The sequence below is a fragment of the Gossypium arboreum genome, chromosome 3, assembly GCF_025698485.1.
Source record: "Gossypium arboreum isolate Shixiya-1 chromosome 3, ASM2569848v2, whole genome shotgun sequence".
Classification (NCBI taxonomy): domain Eukaryota; kingdom Viridiplantae; phylum Streptophyta; class Magnoliopsida; order Malvales; family Malvaceae; genus Gossypium; species Gossypium arboreum.
In genome coordinates, this window is record NC_069072.1 from 132,823,937 (window position 1) to 132,847,278 (window position 23,342).

Consider the following 23,342-nt stretch of genomic DNA (forward strand, 5'->3'; position numbering starts at 1 on the left):
AGTCCTACCCCCATCCTCTACACACCAACTCTGACCATCCCGACACACCATGTGGGGTATAAAACACCCACCTAACCCAACACACTACATAGTATTCGTACAACACTTATCAGAATAATTGCAACCGTGATGCCAGTGTATTGACGATATAATGCCTCAAAGAACACTTCCTCTATATATCACATATCCCACCCCATGCATAAATACTGATAAACAGAATAATAGATAATATGGATGCCTATACATAACATACATTATACATGCTTAAGTGTGACAGAACAGATCATACATACCATGCCCCATAAATATCACATAAACACTAGTTAAGTTATTTTCAGTCTAACAGAGTAACATTTTTCATGCTTAAGGGTTTGTTTTGCCCATATTAACCAGACGAAAGGCCCACAGTCGATCAGAATAACGCGTACAACCCTAGGAAAAATTCTAAAATTTGGGTCCACATTTCCGTATGGCTTTCCCGTGTGGGCCCACAAGCCTAAATTGGCCTAGCCTGTGTGACCCACATGGTTATACACACACACTCGTCATATGGTCATGTATCACACACGGCCTACCACATAGCCAGGCACACACCCATGTGGCGTTGACAAGCCAAATTTTTAGCTTTCGATGGTCGAAGTTTTCTCGCGTTTTCATTACACACCTAGTTCGTTTTTTATATGAAAGCAATCCCGAGACAACCAGAACCTAAAATCAGCCTTCCACGCCTGATTTTAGTAATAGATTTGCGAACTCAAATGAAAATTATCTAAAACAAAGCCTCATGATAACATCCAGTGCATTCGCACACTTATTGACAATGAACAGAAAACACCCACACATAATTCATTGGAGAAGCACCAGCCATTTCTTGTCTTTCCCCTAAACGAGAAATAATGAAACTCCATCAATAAATTCCATTAAAACATAATTAGAATCCCCCCAATGCATACAGTCAAGAAACTACTCAGTAGCTTACCTATTCGGAACAAATCAAAGAACTCAAGTGCACAACGATTACAACACGAATGATTAACAGAGTTGAGGAAGGGAGCAAAATAATTTTTTTGTAGAGGAAGGGAGGAAAAGAGAAAAACGTCAAAAATGAGAGATTTTTGGGGAAAAAAAAGAAATAAAAATTAAATCCCACAAAATCCCAACTTCCCCCACTATCTATTAACCAACCAACTCCCTCAAAACCGACCCACTAACTCATCCAACTACTATAGAGTACCAGTTCCATCCAACTTCTACTGCACAACTGACACACACTCACCGACACAAAAATTAACATCCTTCGCTCACACAAAGGTTTAAACAAAATTCCTTAAGATAAGCTAACACCTTACCATTTGAACTAGTAGGCTCATTCTATTATGAGTTGACCGAAAATATAATATAAGCCCAACTAATAGGGATAAGGCTAGGATACAAAATAACATAATTTTCCAAAGGTGGAACTTAAACCCCTAGACCTCAAACACACAATTAGAACACTTAGCCACTAAAATAGATACTCATTTATGACAGAATTCATAAAAACAAAGTTAAATAAATCAGGGCTTTACAACTCTACCCCCTAAAAGAAATTTTGACCTCGAAATACCTGATTTAAATATATGCAGATAATGTTGATGAATTGAGTCCTCAGGTTCCCACGTGGCTTCCTCAGTGCCATGATTCCGCCATGGAACCTTAACCAACAAAATAGATTTCCTCTTTAAAACCTTAGCATCCTGGTCTAGAATCTGAACTGGCTCCTCCTCAAATGTCAAGTCTGGTCTAACCTTAATCTGCTTCACAGAAACAACATAAGATGGGTCAGACCGATAAGGCCTCAACATAGAGACATAAAATACGTCATGGATATTGTCTATGAACACATGTGTAGCACACGCCCTTGTGGTCACGAAAGCACACAGAACCAGGCTAAAAATCATGTAATTCGACAACAAACCAGTTCCTAACCTCCAATAGTTCAGAAACACGCATGATAATCGCGATCTCATGCACCAAGAACTGACTGATTCACCTCCACAAAATCATTCTAAAACTCAATTTCACATACAACTAAACTATAAGAACTTCAATTAAACTACATAAAAGAAACAAAAGTAAATCTTTCCTTAATCATAATAGATAAAACCTACCCGATTCAACATCCAATTAGACAAAAAACACAAAAACAATCACCTTTGACCATCAGAGAAAATAAAAAAATGTAGAAACGGAAGAAGCAAAGAGAAAACAAGCAAAAACTGAAAATTGAGGAAAACAGGAGAAAATAGATGTAACACCCCAAACTCGGCCCAGACGTTATGGCCGAATTTGACGTGCCACATTGGAGTTGAAAACCCACGTTCCGTTTTTAGTGTTTTAAAACCATATATTTTGTTGAGTTAACAAAGTGTATGGAAGTGGGCACCGTAGGTATCCGAGATAGAGGAGGTGAGCCATGAAGGTCGCTAAGTACCAAGCTCTTTAATTGGATCCAATCCTAGACATGCCCACAACCATAGCCACACTTTGTCATATCGAGTTTAAATTTGTTTAAGTGGACGTCTTTGATAAATCGATTAATCGTGGTGTTGAGATATTTTGAAAACAAGTATCATTTTGAAAACACGTCCTAAGTCTAGCCCATTTGAACAATTATCAACCAGGTTTGAAGTTATTAAAATAAAATAATCCAGAGAAAAATAAAAGAAAAGTTAAAATGGCCTTATTACAACCCAAAATAAATAATAATTAAAGGAAATTTAATGAAAACCAATGCTTGTTTAAAAGCCAAAAGACGATCACCGGCTACTCAATCCTTCCTACCCAAGTCCCCACATCAAGGCTCACCCGCAAGGTTAAGGAAAGGGGTGAGTTTGGAAACTCAGTGTGCAACAAGCCCTTTCAGAGCCCAAAACAATAATAACTGTTGGGTCTAAGCCCAAATCCAATCTCAAACATGTATTGGGCCATAGCCCTTTTCATATTTCATATTTCATAACACTGGGTCAAGCCTTTTCAAATTTCATATTATCGGGCAAGCCTTTACAGTAAACAAGATGGCCCATAGGCCCATTTCAATATCACATATAATGTCAATGAAAGAATGCAAACCCATCCGGGAGACTACTCAACCCACCATCCGCTACTCTCCACCCGTACCAACCAACACACCATGTGGGATTAACTCGACCCACCCCGCCATAACTCTCCTTTGGCGGCTTAGTCTTTTATCATATAACCGAGGCCTAGCCTCTTTTAATAATCGGGCAAAAGCCCTTTTTATAATCAGGGCATAAGCCCTTTAATAATCAGGCGTAAGACCTTTTGATAATCGGGGCATAAGCCCTTTTGATAAGCGGGGCATAAGCCCTTTAATAATCGGGGCATAAGCCCTTTTCACTTCCTCCATTCATATAAAAACCCAACCCAATGCATTTATGAACATATCGTGTGCATATCATACATATCATGTGCATATCATACATGTCATGTGCATATCATACATATCATGTGCATATCATACATATCATGTTTATCAAAATCCCATGCATTAAGTTCATATATAAACCCTAGGGGTATAATGGTTATTTTTACCTAGGGGCAAAACGGTCATTTTCATATTATAAGGGTAATCTTTTAATTTTACCAAAAATTAGGGTTTCCATGTTCATTAACGGTTACAAACAATTCATGGGTGCAAACAGTGATTCTGGCCCATTTTTAGCGAAAACAAGTTATTGGGCCAAAAAAACCCCTAATGGGCCCTACTTAGCCGATTCTGTCATCTAGGCCCATTTAGCTTATATTCCATAACGGTTTTAACAGTCTTATCATGCAATTTAACAGATTTCCCATTTTCTACCAAATTTACCCAAATGGGCCCGAAAGCCTATTGGGCCCTGATTCAGCCCCTCGAGGCCCAACTTACCATGAACGCCAAAATCACGTCCTTACCGTTTCCATTGTTCCCAATCATCATCTCATCGATTCTAACTAACTAGTGAGTGTTCACTTGCTCACACGTCCTCGAAATGCCAGAATTTCGGCATTTCGGCTTTTCGGCATTTATCGCTTTAAGCTTATGAAAAGGGTTCGTTACACACCTGATTTGAGATATTCCTTGACGAGATCTCCTATGCGATTTGTCCTATAATCAACCACTTATAGATTAGACCATGTTATTATTAAACCAAATCGAAAACTACCTATTATCATCACTTACACATTCGGCCACCATCCACAATGGCCCTTGGGTTCATACCTTTGCCGAAGTTGATGACTAGATTTAGTCACTCCGATGATCCAAGCTTTTCACACGCTCCTCGATCGGTAGCCTTTAATCCTCACTAGCACCAACAAACCAAATAACACCAAAAAACCTTTTAGCCTTAGTCGACGGAGGGTTTTCACTTTTCTTAAACCACAAAATACAAATGGAAAGAAGGTTCAATACTTACCAAGAGATCTACTCATTGAAGAACGTTCCAAATACCTTCCTACCCCATATCCGTTGTGAATCCAACTTAAACGTGCGTGAAAATAGATCTAAATATTAATTCCGAATCACTAAAATATGAAGCTTTTGGCTTTTCAAAGAAATATTAATCTAAGCTAGTTAGAGGTTAGTACACACTGTTATGGGTTGAAGTTGAAACATTTCCAAAATCAATCGCCTCGATAACCATCACCGTCACTCAAACTTAACTAATCCAATATCAATATATGTAAATCCTAAGCACATCACCATACTGGAACATAAGGGCATATTCGTCATTTTACCATACAGGGTATTTTGGTAGTTTTACAAATTGAGGGTATTGCGGTAATTTCACAAACCAAGGGTATTTTAGTAATTTTGTAAATCAAGGGTAAAACAGAATTTCAGAAATCAAGGGTAAAATAGTAATTCTATAAATCGAGGGTAAAATGGTAATTCTGTAAATCCAGGGTAAAATGATAATTATGTAAATCAGGGGTAAAACGGTAATTATGTAAATTGGGGGTAAAACGGTAATTCTATATATCGAGGGTAAAATAGTAATTCTGTAAACTGAAGGTAAAACGGTAATTTTACAAATCGAGGGTAAAATGGTAATTCTATAAATCGAAGGTAAAACAGTAATTCTGTAAATCAAGGGTAAAATAATAATTCTGTAAACTGAGGGTAAAATGGTAATTCTGTAAATCGAGGTAAAATAGTAATTCAGAACCGAGGGTAAAACGGTAATTACAGAATCGAGGGTAAAACAAGAATTTTACAAATCGAGGTAAAACAGTAATTCTATAAACTGAGGGTAAAACGGTAATTCTGTAAATCGTGAGTACTTTGGTAATTTTACAAGTCGAGGGCATTTCAGTAATTGGTAAACTAAAGTATTCTAAACATAGATAACAATACGAATGGGCCTAAAGCCTATTCTCGGCCCAAATGGGCCCACACGCTCGTGTGGCCCTTTTAACCCAAACCTAGCCACAGATATGCGATTCACCTAGCCTAGTCCAATATTTACTACACAATCAAACAACTTATCCAATTGGGCCCGTAGGCCCATTAGGCCCATTGGCCCCTTTCTACCATCGCGTCCGAAATAGCCATCCAACAACAAGAGTAGTGATAAATACACACGATAGGAGACCGGAGTTAATCCACGCTCCGAGCACTCTTAGCCGACGCCCAACCCAAACGAGCACGCCATACAAAGAAAAGGGATCACCAAGAAAGGTACATTTACTCTCTTCATGGTTCCTCTATTTAAAGCCGACTTCACAACCACTCTTATATTAGCTTCGATGTGGGATCCTCCAACATTAGAGTTTAAATTCAACACCAACTCTTGCCGCCCCCTGTTAGCAAAATAAATGCTCTTTGCTTGCCATGGGATTCGAACCCATGCCTCCCCTCAAATGCTCCACATGCTACTTGCCACTAAACCACAAGGCTTTTTTTATGTCATATTTTATCCCCAATTAATTATAAGGTCTAAAGGCCAAAGTCCAAGTTCCCTTTAAAAAAAACAAAATAAATTGCAAGAGCCAAGGCTTGAACCCAGGCTCCCATACAACCTTAATGACACCACAACCACTAGACTACAAGCTTCCTTGTGTCATTTATTTAACACAATAATTTAAAAACCCTCATCCAAGCATCCAGGTTTTTTTCACTTAATACCAAAATTTTTGCTAAAGCCCAAGTTTGAACCCAAGATTTCTCCAACACTTCTCAAAGCCATTAACCACTAATAGCAAACATTTAATTGTTTCATTTCATTGCACAATTAAATACCTATATAAAACCTCCTTACGGACCCACACTTAAGGCCCAATACTTCTAGGCCCATATTCGGGGTGTTACAATAGAAGAGGAAGAACGCGAAGAATAATGGGAAATAACATGAAAGAAATTTTGCGATAACTTCCTATTTTTAGAATAAAATAAAATTAAAATTAATAAACTTTTAAAACTTTAAAACAAAACAAAACAATAACAAAAACTAGAATAAAACCAATTCCTCTTTAACAAGAAGGAGGACTCAAACCCGAGACCCAAAGGTAAACTAACACATCCACTACCACTAAACTAGCAGGCTCATTCTACCCCCAAATTGTAAAGAAAAATGTAAAACTCTACATGGAACCATTGACTTATTTGCAAACCAAATCCTTCTAAACCCAAATTTCGGGATGTTATAGAAAAGCTTGAACAGGTTCACGAGCCCTTCGAGTAAAGTATTACTAAGTTCGAATTTGACTTGATTGATAGCTTAAACTATTCGAGTTTGACTCGATAATTACCGAATGGAGCTTATTTTTTTTATATTGAATTCGAATAACTTAAAATTACCAGTATGACTTTTATACAATATTGATTGCCCAAATAATTTACTAAAAACAAAAACGCCAAAAAAGATGAGAAAAACGAGAAAGGAAAAACAAAAAAAGAGAAGTAGAAAATATGTGAGAAAAAGATCCTTTCTCGCGCTTTTCGTAAGCAATAATACAGCTGCGGAGCCCACATCATTTAATAAAATCTTTACTTTTGATGTGTGGAGGGGAGGCTGCGTTGAACAACTAAAAAGGAAATGCCACCTTTTTTTATAAAAATAACCTTCATTTTTTTATTAATTACGAAAATAACCCTTTTTTTGTTTAAACACATAAGTGATCTAAAATCTAAAGTAAAAGTTGGTGGCAACATGCCATGTCAACATCCGAGATAAAAAATTCATTTTTTATGGAGCCATGTAGAATTGCGCCACTTGTATTAGGGATGAGTATTCGATCGAGTCGAGTCGAATCGAGTCAAATTTTTGAGTTATTCAAGTTGACAAATCCTATTTTAGCAACTGAACTCAATTTAAATTTTTTTCAAATCAAATCGAATTGAATTGAGTTAAAAAATTTCAAGTCAAATTGAGTCGAGTTAACGAATCCTATTATTTATACTTAATGCTGCATTTAGATGGACCGATTATTTAACTAGTAGACGAAGTACAAGATTATTTAACTACATGAACAATATAATGATTTTGCTCTTGAACTTAATACGTAAATATTTATCAAAACGACATAGTTTTGACTTTTAACTTAATTATGTTGAATTTTAACTTTTAAAAAAGTAAACATTTATCAAAGCGACGTAGTTTTGTCTTTTTTATTCAGATTTTTGGATAACTCAAATTGTGTAATTCATATTTGAGTTAAACCAAAAAAAAACTTAATTTTTTATTCGAGTTGATCCAAATAACTTGATTAACTAAATAACTCGAAGTATTTAATTCAAAATTTAAATTTTTTATCAAGTTTTTCGAATCGAATTGGATTTTACTCACCCCTATGTATATATACCATAAATTATCTAAAATCTAAAGTAAAAATTGGTGGCAACATGCCATGTCAGCATCCAAGATAAAAAAAAATCATTTTTTATGGAGTCATGTAGAATTGCATCACCTGTATATATACCATGGAAATACTGTTATTTCTGAAAAATTAGGGGCTTTAAAAATAACCCTTTTTTGGTTAAGACAAATAATTTGGCGCCACCAGCTTCCAATTTCTTCTTTAATTTTAAATTATTTATATGTTTTCTTAAAATGAATAGATTAAATTTATGCCCCAATCCTTTATAATCTTAAGAATTTTTGAAATATTATCCTCTATTTTTAATTCAAATTAGATACATCTGTCAATAAACTTTCATTAAATTTAAATATGAATCATTCTAATTTAAAAATTAATAAATTAATAAATAATATATATTTAAATTTAATGAAAACTAATTATTAATAATGGTTTTATGGCACATATAGCTGAAAAAGTATTTATTAAAAATATATTAAGATTAATTAATGTTTGGTTACAATAATAAAATTAATTGTTTATTATGTATGGTGTTTTGGGATTCAAACCTCACTATAATCAATTTTCTATTGATTTATCATATAAAAAGATAAAAGTTAATTTAATTTTATACAAATTAAATAATTTGTATAAATAAGTTGGATACAAATTAAAATTTATTAAATAATTTTATAAAATTATTTAATAAAATTTGATTTAATTTGTATTTTAATAATTTTATAAATAAGTTGGATTAAATCAATATACAAATTAAATATTATTAAAATACTCTCTTATATCCCAAATAAAATATTCTTTAAAAAACTTTAAATATAAAAAGATGATTTAAAAAAAACGTTTAAAATAATGATTCAAAATATTATAAAACAAATAATAAACAAAAAAAAAGACACAAAAGTAGACATTGGAAACCGGTGGCACCAAATTATTTGGCTCCACCAAAAAAAGGAAATTTTTTTAAAGCCCCCCATTTTTTCAAAAATTATTCTATTTCCCTGGTATTTATATAGGTGGTGCCATTCTACATGGCTCCACCAAAAAATTGATTCTTTTATCCTGGTTGCTAATATGGCATGTTGGTGACACCAAACTCTTTGGCTTCACTAACTTTCACTGTAGATTTTAGGTCATTTATGTGTTTGAACGATCCCACCTCTCAAAATCCCTTTTAGCATCAAGGGTGCTTTTTGAAGTGAGATGTGCGAGTTGTTCTTCCTTTACTGTAAGGTCTATGTCCATACAACCAATCACTATAAGTAAGTGTCTTTTCTGTTCATTGAAATTAGTCCTATTAAGCATGGGTATAAAATTTATATTAGCAGATATTGTGGCAGCAGAAGATGAGCTAACTGAATATAGGACAAAAAATAAAAACAAGTTCACATCAATATTCATAAGTAAACAATAAATTCGGGATAATGGCTAATTACATCTCTAGATACCAAACACAACATTAATATCAAGTGTACCACCTTAAACCTAGCCTAGAATTTTAGACCGAATCCCAGATGTTACATTGATCACCGAAGTGATCGTAGGTGAATTTTCTTACAAAACAATTTGTTACGTCAAATCGTAACATTTAATCGTTTAAAAATCCAGTCAGTAAAATTTCAGTTGAGATAATATATGTGTAAGCAGAATAAAACTTAAATCGGAACTTGTACCACCATTTAATAAAACCTTACATTTCAAAATCAAATGACAAAGTACAAACTGAAAACACAAACTGGTAATTTATTTTCTATTGAGACTGTCTGAGACCTCCATATACTGAACCTAGCGCCAGAAAACAGAAAAGGTACCTGAAAGGGAAACACTAAGAGGGGGTGAGCTACACGAGCTCAGTGTGAGTTCAAATCAAGATTAAGAACAGAAATACAATACCTAATTCAATATCGATCAACTACAAATATATGCCGAAAAAGAAGATAATTTCGAGATCAACTTCCCAACGGAACATAACATTTCAAACATACAACACATCACACCTAGAACACTCAGTCATATGTGTTTTCAATCAGACAGAACACAATCAGATAATCAAGCACCCAGAATGCTCAAAAAGATGTGTATGTAAGAGCAGTCAAGCAAAAAAACTCACCCATCCAGCCAGCACACCTCTCCGTCCCCCGATCACACCCTATAAGAGCTTATTAAGCTCATCCAACCAAAACACACCATGTAGGACCTCGAAAGGCCCATCCAACCCTACACACCATGTAAAGTCATTCCGAGTTGCCTAGCAAGAATGACCTGCCACCCCGGGCTACCCGGCAACGATGGCTTATCAACATGCAGTTACACTGCCAAATCAGATCAGACTTTCTTCTCTCCATATCCCAAACCCGAAATCATAATACCAATGTAAAAATGCACACCAAACACTGTCAAATACACAGACGCAGAAGCTCATAAACAGTCAGTTAGTTACAGAATCGATGTACACAATTTCCAAACAGTCACACACACACTCACATCACTTAACCACTGAAGCAGATACTCATTTATTAGGAAATATCACATTAACAAGTCACTTAACTAATGCAACGATTGAGTAAAACAGATATGTCCGAGTCAAAATAGAGTCCCGACTACCCTTTCTAAGACCTAGCCAAGGGTCGGAACACACAGAACCACAAACAGGTCATTAATCAACATAATACAAAAAATTGGCAAGGTAGGACCACATGGTCGTGTGCCCCGGCAGTGTGGAATTTCCCAAGCCGTGTGGGGGCCTACACGCCCATATGGAGGCCACACACGCCCATGTGAAAGCCCCACAAGCCCGTGTGGAGGGGGCACACGCCAGTGTGAATAACCCGTGTAACTCACTGTCTAAAAGTGGTATAAATTAAAAGAAGAGAAGACACAGCCGTGCGGAGATCTTACAAGCCCGTGTGGGGCACAGGCCCGTGTGGATAGGCCATGTGGTACCAAAAATCATCAAAAACCCTAAATTCTCAAACACACATGCCTGTGTGCCCAAGGGACACGGCCGTGTGAAAATCCACTATTTCCCCCAAATCTGCCACATGGCTGTGTGGCTAGGAGGTGTGGTACCTAATCTTGCCCGGAAACCCTAATTCCTAATTCCACACAGCCATATGAACAGGCACACGCCCATGTGACCACCCATGTGGTCAAGAAACCACTCTAAAACAGCCCAGAAAACATGAATTCCAACATCAAATGATCCTTAAACCTCTAACAGTACAGAAACACACCCTAGCTAGTCAAATTTTTTAAGCAAAACTGCAACAATTGACACTTCAAATGGTAACTTTAGAAACCCACAAAACCATGTCGAAATTTACAGAACCAAATTAGAATTTCTTCTATAACAAAAAGAAAAATTTTTCGAACCCACACCTGATTCGATGAAAAGGAACGAAATTCTCCCCAAGATCTTCTAGTAGAAAAATCGTTTCCAAAAGAAAAACAAAAGGAACACCCACGAAGAAAAAGAAAGAACATCTAGAGAAAAGAGAAATAAATAAATAATAAAAATAATAAAAATAAAATATAAATGATTAAATAATTTAACTTCAAATAAAACTACAATTTAACTAACAAAACATAAAAATAGTACTTCTCCAAAACCCTCACACAAGGACTCAAACCAAGGACCTTGAAGTATACTAACACTCACTTGACCACCAGACCAGCAGGCCCATTTTGTCATCTAAATGCACAACTAACCACAATAGTGTAACCTTCTCACTAACCCTAACCACAAAACTCAAAACTTCTAGCCCTAAAATGTGGGGTGTTACATCAAGTCTTTGAACAATAATATTAACAGTAAGCGGTACTCTTGTTGTAGCAATCAAACATTGAAAATAAATTATGTCAAACAATAAATTAATCTTTGCGCTAACATATTGCTCACATAAAGTACCTTATAATTGTCACACATTTATCACCACAGACGTCGTTGAAATTCTGCTAAATATTAACTTACCTTTGGGTCAATTAATAAATGCATGAATCACAAAAACATATAATCATCTTGATATTTTAAATAAACTAATCTACGCAGAAGAGGTCACTTTGGCGGCATTTTGTTTCAACTAATCTATTTAAAATATCAGACATTCTTAATTAAATCCCAAAGCCAAAATCTGAATTTGTTTGTTTCAATATTTCAAATTTAAACCAAAATAATTTGAATAAAGGTAAATCTCATATCAAGATATTTCAAATTTGAATATTTCAAATTTAAACCAAAATAATTTGAATAAAGGTAAATCTCATATCAAGATATTGGACACTCCTTTAATATTTCATCTTTGGAAAAAAAATATTAACTTGTAAGAGATATCTTATTATAGTAATCAAACACTGACAATAAGAACATGTCGAAGAATAAACCTTTTTGTAGGTCGATATATTACTCACATGTAAAACCGAATAATCATCACATGTTTATTACCACAGTTGCACATGTAATATTATTAATCTTACTTTGGGCTGATCAATATTACCATAATTTAAGCTACACAAACTTTTATATTTTAAAACAAAATAATTTCAATGACAAAGGTCACTTTGACAATTTATAATTTCAATTAAGTTATTTTGAAAAAAAATATAAATATACCAATATTCAAATTTAAAATTTCCATAACAGTCAAAGGTCAAAACTATTTTTTTTATTGCTTTATAGATTCTGAAATAACTCAAAATAACGTTGTCCTAATAATGCAATAACAAAAACCGAAAACCTTAATCTTTGACTTTTTTTTTTTGTTCCAAAACCATATATGTCAAAGCCAAACAGAAATAATTTATTGATTCAAGGCCAAATAAGTAACAAGCACATGTATTCATAATTTTGGCATAGACAAAACACCAAAGTAATTCTCGCATATAGTGTATTCAAAATCAAATAGAAATACTTATCCTGCATATACCATGTAAATCTACATTTATATTAATGATTAAATAAAGATTTGCAGGAATACTTGAAAAATATTTTCAAGTCAATAAATCTCAAAAGCAAAATCATAATAATTGGCATATCCCACAATTCATACAATAAACCATATCATCATAATTTAACCAAATATTTGGAACCATAAGATGCTAAATCCTATAGCATAGAAAATTTTTTTAAAACCAACTATTTAAACATATATTATGATTTACATGAGTTTACTTCAAAACATCCAAAAACTAAATAAAATTTATAACATAAAATTAACAATTTCAATGAATATCCATTAAATCATTTTGGCAAAAATCATAGTTTAACTAAATATTTAAAATTATAATATGCCAAAATTAAATACTTAAAGGAGAATAACACGAATTCCTAAAAAAAACTTATAGAAAATACAAGAAAATTATAGTAACGACTAAAAGGAAATGTCAACCAAATTGGTGCAACACTTAATATATGCTTTCAATTACCTTAGGCATTTCATGCTTTTAATTCCTCTGCTCAATAAGAGACCAAATGGAATTATTAAATATTTCATTTATATATAACAATCCACCAAGACTCATACAATAACATTGTAGTTGTAATCATTGGAAACATTCATAGTATATGGAATTAAATATTTCAATCATATATAACAATCCACCAAGACTCATACAATAACATTATAGCTGTAATCATTGGAAACATTGTATACGAATTCAATCGTTAATATAATTAAATCATATATATTATATATTATCGTAAGTTTTGTAAACATAAAATCAAATTTGATATTCAAATTCATATATATCTGATATATAAAATACAAAACCAAATTAAAATTGAACAAGATTTGACAGAAGAAAAAAAATCAAATTTCAGAATAAAAATCACATGATTCAAACCCTAAAATCTTTAATATATTCTAAAGCATTAACCTCAAACTCTTAAAAAATTTTCATCCACCCATTCGTAATAACTTCAAATTAATCTAGACTTTAAAAAAATCACGTTGGCTCAATCCAAATTAAAAATAGAATATTATTATAAAATTAGCCTAAGGATATAGAAGCATAGTAACACTACAACATAATAGGTTTTTAGCGGCGTTTTTTAGGCCTATAAGCGCCGCTAAAAAAATTTGCGGTGCTTAAGCCGCTATAGATAACGCCGCTAAATTTTGCAAAATGCCACTATAGAACATGACCTTTAGCGGCGCTTTCCCCACAAACGCCGCTAAAGAACATGACTGTTAGCGGTGTTTTCCCCATAAACGCCGCTAAAAGTTATGTTCTTTGGCGGCGTTTGTCAAAAAACGCCACTAGCTTTAGCAGATTTTTACCAACCCATTTTCATTCATATAGAACCCGAATTGTCAACATAATTTCCTGTAACATTCAATCCAACCAAAAACTACAAATCTAAATGATACTTCAAATCCAACAAAAGAAATATGTATATGATGTAAATTAATAAAAGAAATAACAAAATATATTATATTCAAAGTTATATTGTTAAAATATTCTCACAATAAGAAAACAAATGTTTAAAATGGCGGATTCTATGACTGCTGAAACATCTTCATCATATTCTGAAGCTGTAGCTGGGGTCCGTCATATTTTCTGCTTGCCTCTGCTTCCCTCGTTGCTGCCTCCGCTTTAAGTTGTAGCTAGAGTTCTTCATATATTCTTTGAGCCTTTGCTTCTCTCGATGCTGCCTCCACTTTAAGTTGAGCAATTTGCTCAACTGTGCTCGCTTGCATCTGAGCTATCTGGTCTCTTAACCTCTGAACTTCAGCTTGAGCCTAATTCCCCGAAGGCATGTATTACTGCGAGCTGGATCCAAAATATTGGGTTAGGTTAACAAAAGATCCTTGAAATCGAACCCGATCATACCTTTCAGGACCTAAAACTTCAGTAATAATTCGGTTATCAATATCATCAAGATTAACAGAATTATCACTTGAAGCGATCACTTCATACTTCGCCCTTTTATCTTTTAGTTTCTCCTAATAAATCAATCAAAGAGGTTTTTTTTTTCTCATTTTAGTTTTTCCTGGAAAATAAAATAAAAGACAAAGAATTTTATATAGATGGAGACAAGAGAAGAGGAATAGTAAAATTGGTTTAATTTAAATAAATTGAATAGTCAGACACTTAAAGCATTCTTCCCACCTAACAAAAATAAAAAGTTATTTAGAAAATTCACAGAATTGGAAGTCCTTAGTTTGTTATTTTGGCAGCTTAAGAAAAATGAATACATGTAAAAAAGGAATGTCGGTGCTCCTCGCCACTTTGATTTTATCCTAACCCAAAAGGAATAAAAAAATGCCACTAAAATCAAATGTCATCATTGTTTCTACCGAATAAAAGCAAAACAAAATCATCACCTTCTGCAGATGAGATTGCTTGCTTCTATCATTATTTTATTTACATTTTCGACATAATTTTTTTAATAAATTTACTACTGCAAAAAGCGAATGTTGGAGAGTGGATAAGAAGGATTGTGACCCTTTTGTTTTCTGTTTTATAAAAATATTCAATTTGTGTTTTCATGCTAATTCTATAATATTTGGAAAATATATACCAAGCATTATGCTTTTGTTTTTCAATATCAATCTCCTTATGTGATAGTGGTCGAAGACTAAAGAAAACAAGAATGAAAAACAACCATTAATTCTAGTCTATACCAAGTATTAAAAAGGATAGTGCACCTTGGCAAAGAACTACAACCTGCACTGGGACAATGTTATCTGCCAATTAACGCTGATAACACGTATCTCCAAACTCAAACTTAAATGTTTCCCCAAACCAAAACCCTGCAAGAAAACAAATTAACATTCATAAACCCAGTACAGTAGATACACACACCAAGTGCTAGCAAATATTTACCAAAAACAACTTGCAAATAGAAAACAAAAATTCGTGAAGCTTCCTCGAATGCTAATAAATTTCCTAAACAAGAATCTAACACAACTATTCAAGAGGCTGGCAACAATTCGTCAAAGGAGAAAATTAATAATAAGTACAAGCGAAGAGAAAACAGCAGTTATGAAAATAAGGGTGAAATTCACTACTATTACCTTTACACACTTTGGCCTACTTAATTCGGTCTGACCAAAAAAGAGAAAGAAACATAATATTTGAAGTTCAGTAACTGCCCTGCAAAATCATGCTCTATATCAAGAACTTGCTGATGTAATCGCATAAGATAACTAGATGTAGCTATTTTAATCACATAAGAAACTAAATAAGTGAACTGAAAACCATTAACACCAAAGCTGTCACCACATATGCTTGTTCCATAAGGTAAACCAAATTCAAACATATGATCTTATTCGTACCTAAAAGACAAGAGGTTTATTCAAATCAACAGTGAATTTGTGTGCAACCATCTTCGCAATTGCATTAAAGAAAAAATATGTTTAGCAAAGGATTAATAAATTACTAATTTTTTTAAAGAATAACAAAAACAAGTATAAAAAAATATAATTACTATTCTAATATTTATTTATTGCTATCAAATACTATTCATTCTATCAAATACTTCTTTTGTCCCATTATGGGTAGACCAGGCAAGGCCATCAAGGCGGGCTCAAGTGTAGCACCCCAAACCCAACCCAGAAGTTATGGCCGGATCCGGCATGCCACATCAAAAACGTTAAAAAAAATTTCCATTCTAAGTCCGAAAATCGTACTTGATGTTCAAAAGATTAATTTCATTATAGGTTAAAGTGAATGGAAGTCATGCACCGGTAGGAAACCGAAAAGAGGTGGTGAGTCCATCGGATTGCTATACCAAGCTCCTTCGGATCCAATCCTAGACATGCATACCGCCATTGCCACACCTTAACGTCATGGATATTTCTAGGAAACCGATTTGATTAAGTCATTTTAGGAAAAGTGATTAATTTTGGAAAATACTTTCATTGCGGAAGCTTTGCTTGTTGTCGTGTTATTTTGAAATCAACTGTTGTTTTTGAAAACGCGCCCTAAAGCTATCCAATTTCAACAGTTAAAATAAGTATTACCTATCTTAGTAATACATATTAAAACCATCAAAAATAATTAAGCGGCCTTATTACATTTAAAAACCCAAAACTTCAAACGTAATTAAAAGGATGTCCAGTTCACCAGAAGAAAATCAAACTTTCAGAACGGGTGGCCACTCCGAATTCCCTCACAGCTCCAAGCCCACTATGGTTGGGGATTACCTGCGTAGATGAAAATAAAAGGGATGAGTTTGGGGAAACTCAGTGTGTAAAATAACCCAACCATAGTCTAAATCAGCTCAACCCACAGAAATAGAATAAGTTGGCCTTAGCCTGAGCGAAATTGATTAAAGCCCATAGGCCCATAATAGAACAAAACAGATATTACATGTTTATGCAGAAACCCAACCATATCCAACCGTATACACCCCCGTACCAACCTTACACCGTGTGGGGAGACAACTCGACCCATCCAACCGCTACACACCACGAATTTGCAGCATGGCGCGAGCAGAATAATGTGACAGAGTCACCAGATCTGAATAATCGTGGCGAGCCACCGAATCAGAATATATGTGGCGAGCCACCAGATCGATATATTTGTGGCATAGCCACCGAACGCTTCCTCCATAATATAACCCATGTCCCCATGCAATGATATATAATCATGGCATACATCATACGTAATCGATCGTCATGCTTTTCAACAAAATTAACCCTAGGGGTATAACGGTAATTTTGCACCTAGGGGTATAATAGTAAATTTTCCATACATAGGGGTATTATAGTAATTTAGCTACTTTTAGGGTTTTTATGCATATCCTAACTATTTACGTACTATCGAACACTTACACAAGATACTTATCAATTGAGGCCCGTTGGCCCATGAATCGATCTTTGGCCCATTAAGCCCAAATTATCAAAATGTACGAAATCGTGCGTACTGCAGTTTATTACTTTAGATTACCAAATATACAAACCCAACTATCTTACGAGCATTCACACACTCGCAAATTCCTAAAATACCGACTTTTCGGCATTTCGGCTTTTCGGCTTTTGCCAATCTAGTCTATGAGAGGGTGTCAGTTACACACCTGTTTGCGACGATATGCTGACGAGATCCACACACGAACCGCCTACAATTGGATTACTAACACGTTAGTCTAACTATTCAAATACAAACTACGTATTAACCCCTTAGAATATTCGGCCAACCATACCTACAGATCATAGTAAGCTTATAAGAAATCAATAAGCAACTCATTAACAAATTTTTGTCAATGTTTACCACATAATCATAATTTCACTGCAAGTTGTCTTCCTGAGCAACAGTCACTAAATTATTTATAACTGGAGCTACGAAACTCCAAATCATGTGCCGTTAATTTTCCCTGAAAATAGACTCATATATCTTCTATCCATAAAATTTTCATAATTTTTGGTTTAGCCAATCAATACCAGATTTTTCTCAAAGTTTCCCATGTTTCACTGTTTGACTAATCTGACCACTCTTCATTACGAATCAAATTTCTTATTGTACAGAATTCAAAATATGTTCTTGTTTATTTCATTAGAAACTAGACTCAATAAGATTTAATTACATAATTTATTCAGCTTCTAATTCATCTCCCACAATTTATGGTGATTTTCCAAAATCACGTTACTGCTGCTGTCCCAAGCAGGTTTATTACCAAATCACTCTTTCACACCTAACTTGCATGCTTGTTATTTAAACTTGTATATCACCAATCAATCATCACATATCTATGATTTTACTTAAGTATAATCTCCATTTCATCATTTTAAAGCACAACATGTTAGCTGATTTTTCCCTTTAACATCTAAGGCACATGCATGCTCATTTGTTTGGCTCAACTTCACCTATCTTCCATTTTTCATCAAAAGAACATGAAACAACAACCATTTCCTTCATTTTAGTTCATGACTAAATGCTCACAACACAACTAAAAATCAAAATATACTTCAAGAGTTAAGGTAGAATCAAGAAGAACTCACGAACCTCAAAATAGAAGCAAGGTACCAAGAACTTACCTTCAATTTTCCTCCTCCTAATGTCCAAATACTCAAGAGCTTTCTCCTCTCCTTTCTCTTCTCTAACTTTTAGCTATGATGAACAAAGATGGACAAAACTTTGTTCTTTTCACCCCTTTTTCTTTTAATAAAACTTCATATTTCATCCATTTAATTCTTTAATACAAAAGACATGAAATTCTTAGCATGAAACATTTACCTAACCCATTATCATGAAACATTTACCTAACCCATTATCATGGAACATTTACCTAACCTATTATCATTGAACATTTACCTAACCTATTATCAATTTGTACCATAAATTATGGATATCAAGTGTACATTTTGTCTACAACAACATGATGGCTGGCCACTTCATGTAAAATGGGAGGTTTGTCATGCAAATCCTCCTATTTTGCACTCCTATTTATTTGGCCACTTCAATTTAGCCTATAGCATTTTCAAACATTTTCACATAGGTCCTATTTCATAATTTCACTCCCTTTTTCTTATGGAACAAAAATTAACTAAAATTATCGGGTTCTATCTTAAGTTTGGGCTTTCTAAAGGCCCACTAACATAATTAAACCTATGCCAACATTCACAGAATTCCCGAAAATTGGGGCGTTACATCAAGTCCATACAATTCAGAGTTGGAAGGAAGAACTATGTAAGCAGAAAATACAGCATATATGTTCTTTTATATGCTTCAATAAAAACAACAATCATACCCTAGAATGCCATTGTGATTAATTGTATTATTGCCTATAGATGTTTCATCAACTGCAACCCAATGGCAATGACTCCAAATTTGAGATGGTTCCAAATGGTGTAAAGTGTACCCCAGATTTGAAACACCACATGTCTGCTCTCATTCACTGTAAAGTTGCCACTAACTCAAGCTGAGAATTTGGGTAATCTTTAACTCGAAAGTCTCATGAATTTAACTTTTCTCTAACAAGGTTAAGTCCCTACTAATTAGTAAAGTCTCTGAGTTCAAATTTTGTAAACAAAAAATAGTCGGAGAGAGCTTTCCTTACTTTCAGGTTTTGCATTTCGATAATAAAGTCTTACAAAAACAAATCCTAAAAGCTACCCAAATTAAAAAAAAAATTATCATCCTTAAAAAAAACAAAAGTCTATCAATCATTTAAAACTTAGCATTGCAATTTTCCAAATCCCTTTAAATGGATTTCTTCACATAACTAATCGATCTTAATGGCATGTAATTTATTAATCAAAATCCAAAATCTAAATTCCAGGTCAGTTAATGAATAAAGAACATTTGAACTATCCAAATTAAAATTTCTAAAATTTTAACAAGGTTGAAAACTAAAGGAAGTAAATTTTAACAAACCCAAACAAAAAAAAATCAAAAACCTCACATATTTTCTAAGACTGAATTCACTGCAGGGTAAAATGGCTAGGCGTCAGGAAACTGGGTAAACGGCTGCTCAGTTACAGCCTCTGAGGAAATGGGGCACAGTGGGTGTTTAGGGTTTTGGGAAATCAAAGAATAGACTGAGAAAGGAAATAGAAGAACAGGTTGAGAGGATTTCCGGGTATAAAATAGAAGAACATGTTTTTAATTTTAGTCAAGCAAAGAACAGGTTGAGAAAGGCTGAGAAAGAAAAAGGAATCGGGAAAGAAAAGGGAACCGGGGGAGAGAAATAAAACGGCATCGTTTGCGAAAGAAAGGGAATCGATGGAGAAATAAAAGGGAATCAAGGACCTAAATTGTGGTTGATTGGTAAGTTGTATTTTCAGTTATACGAACTTACTAAGCTTAATTGCTTACTATGTTTTATTTTTCATGTTTTATAGTGTTTCAGAAGCTCGTTCGGATTGGAAGTTGTCAGAGATTGCATCACACTATCAAACGCTATTTTGGTAATTTTGATTTTATATTTTGGTTTAAATGGCATGTATAGGTCATCTTGGCTAATGGTAACCTATATGTTTTGTTGTGTATTTAGCCATTTGAGTTGGCTTGAATTTGGTATATTTTGTTATGTAAATATGTAAATGGCTTTATTGTATATGATGTATGGTTGTCATGTGAATGCCTTGTTTGTGAATTGGTATTTTGGGTACCAAATGGTTGAGATTGATAAGTGGCATGCATGATAAGTTTTAGGCACAATGATGCATATATGTGTTTAACCATTTAGGTAGATTTTGGAAGCATAATTGGCAAGTTTTAAAGTGGCTAATTGAGATGCCTATTAGTATCATACTTGTATATGTTGATATTACATGTTTTAAGCTTGATGTTGGTTGTTTTGAATGCCTAATTATGATGTGGTTGTATGTAAATTGTTGAGCTTAGGTTGGTACCAATTTGGGTGAGAAATAAGGCTTGGAAAATGGCCTATTTTTGTCCATACGGGCAGTGTCACGGCCGTGTGTACCTTGATATTTCTATAGAAATCAAGTTAGTAGTTTCACACGGCCTAGCACACAGGCGTGTGGCTTGGCTGTGTGGCACAAGTCAGTATACCCTCCAGTTTTCACATGGCCTAGCACACGGCCTGGCACACGGGCATGTGGTCTGACGGTGTGACCCAGGTCAGTGAGTTACACGGGTATGGACACGAGCTGGGACACGCCTGTGTGTCCCCATTTTGAATGCCCTCACGGGCGTGTGTCCCATGCACTTTGAAAATTTTCAATGTTTTTCTAAAAATTTCTTGAGTACTCGGTTTAGTCCCGAACCACTTTCAATGTTTATTTTGGGCCTCAAGAGCTCGTAATAAGGACCATGTGATTGTTTATGAATAGTTTTTGAATTGAATGAGAAATGTACATGAAATGTTTGATTGATTGAACTATAAATTTGGTAATGCTTTGTAACCCTGTTTCGGCAATGAATACAGGTTAGGGGTGTTACAAAAAATATTTTTATTTTTTAATACTAATATAATTATTTTTAATTAATATAAATATTAGTATTAATATAAGCATTAAGTGAAAAAAATGTTGATTTTTTAGATTTAGGAATAATTTTCCATTAATGGTGGGTGTTTAAATTTTCAAATTTTGAAAATTTTGATGATGAAATTAAATTTTTTTGAAGTTGGGTGACCAAAATAGAATCTACCCAAAAGTTGGGTGACTACTAGAGGTGTTATTGAGAGGAGTCAAGCTCAAATACTTCCAAGCTCAACTCAAAATTTGGAACTTAAGACTTGACTAGAGTTGTAATTGAGGCACTTGAGCTCGATGAAGCTCAATTATCAACTTTGTTACTCAAGCTTGAACTCAAACTCCAACTCAATTCAATAATTAAGCTTAAAGTTAATAATATATATTAAGGGCAATAACATAATTTAATAATATTAAAATATAAAAATGTAACACCCCAAAACTCGGTATAGAAGTTTTGGTTAGATTTCAGAGATCACATTATTGAATTCCAAATTTCTCTTAAAAAGAAATCTCTTTGCATGTTTAACAAAATTTAGTAAAAACTAAACCTATATTTTGCAAATAGTGTTTAATTGACATCAACCAAAATCCTAAACCAGTGATGTAGCGAAAAACATGTTGTTAACCTTATGTCATTTCTCAAAAAATCAAGTCAGCTTTAGAATAGTTGCAAAAAAAAAAAAAAACTAGTTGATAAATGATGCTTGAAATTTTCATAAAAATCTATACAAAACTGAAAACAAAAAATCTAACGAAAAATTCAAACACAAAACCCATACCACAATTTATATAAACTTCCTTACAAGTCAACTGAAGATAATAAATTGAATTTTAAGAAACATCATTAAAACAAACCAAACTCTTTAAAATACCAAGACCACCGGTTTGCCAAAGTCTAACCTCCAAGCTCAAAGCTAACTGGCAAAGGGAGGAAACTAAGGGGATGAGCTACACGAGCTCAGTGTGAGACCGAAGTAGAAATAAAGGCAAACGACAGAGTACTAAAACAAATAATTTAAAAGGAATCTTGCAGATAAATTATGAAAATCTCTATCTGATAATCAAACATACTAACAGCCAAACATAACATAATAATAATATTCTTAACACATCAATTACCTAATCACGCCAAACTATTCAGAGTACTTCGCAGTAATGCTACTATCCTTGCAAACAGGTTTATACTCGGGTATGGAAATTAATGTAACAAATTAAAACCCAACCAACCAACCGAACACCACTTCGTCCACCCTGCACACCACATTAGACCATAATAGGCCCATCCACCCTACACACCAAATGTGGAACTAAGCCATTCAAAAAAAAAATGCAGCTGAGCTGACATATGTATAATATTACGCGGTAAACCGCGGTACGAAAATATTGCAATTAAATTGCCAAATCAATCATCTTTCAATTCAACCAAAATCTCAGATTTTTATGCAAATGCAGAAATGCACACAACTTGCTGACAGACTCATAGAAATAGTGGTACATATTCAGTTGAACAAGTTCAGAATCAATAATACTGGTATAAATTTATTACGTAACGATGACAAGAAAATAACTCAAGCTCATTCAACATATGACATTAATACTTTT

The 23,342-nt window shown here is 34.0% G+C and overlaps 1 long non-coding RNA gene across 1 annotated transcript; it reads right to left on the reverse strand.

The window, feature by feature from the left end:
• Positions 1 to 16,759: 16,759 nt before the first annotated feature.
• Positions 16,760 to 18,989, reverse strand: LOC128290424 (uncharacterized). Its single transcript, XR_008280265.1, has 3 exons — positions 18,831 to 18,989; positions 17,873 to 17,914; positions 16,760 to 17,000 (listed from the first exon to the last, which is right to left on the reverse strand). It is a non-coding gene; the product is annotated as an uncharacterized LOC128290424 (long non-coding RNA).
• Positions 18,990 to 23,342: the final 4,353 nt, after the last annotated feature.